Consider the following 680-nt stretch of genomic DNA (forward strand, 5'->3'; position numbering starts at 1 on the left):
GAGAGGAAAGATCTCAAACTACCTGGGGATGGGCAACTTCCTCTGATGGTTGGCTCTTGGCAGGCTTAGCTTACAGTAAGGAAAGAAGCAGCACTGTGGGATTTGGGACCTGCTATGTTAATTTCCCACAATAGCCCAGAATGTTGCTGTGTTGGTGGTATTATAGAAAGCTCAAAAGGCAGATCAACTATCTAGGACTGTGAGGGGCAACAGTTGACAGCTCAGGGAAAGAATTAGTGGTGGCCTCTGCTGCAAGTGTCACAAGACTCTAGAAGCTGTCCAGGAATGCTAGGTGCTGATGGTGTCCCTGCCATTGTGCTGCACCTTGGATTTTATGTTCTTATCCTGTATTAGTTCTTATATTCTTATCCTATGCAGTCTCTTTATTGATATTATAGTACAGATGTAACATAGCAATCCAAGATTGCTGGCTCACAGTCCCCCCCCCCCCCCCCCGGTGTTTACTTTTGTTAAAGTATGCAGAAATTGCTTTGCTAGAAGCTCTATCCTATTTATTTTGGAAAAAATGGAAACATTCTTACCCACCCACATCATAGTGATCTTCAGATTTGATGATCCATCAAATTTGAAATCCAGGTCTTCTCTTTTTTCAGTCATATCCTTTTTCAACATAGAGAAAACTAGTTATTATTCCATGCCACAAAACTGAAACTGTTGGG

Source organism: Sceloporus undulatus, chromosome 2 (assembly GCF_019175285.1).
Source record: "Sceloporus undulatus isolate JIND9_A2432 ecotype Alabama chromosome 2, SceUnd_v1.1, whole genome shotgun sequence".
Classification (NCBI taxonomy): Eukaryota; Metazoa; Chordata; class Lepidosauria; order Squamata; family Phrynosomatidae; genus Sceloporus; species Sceloporus undulatus.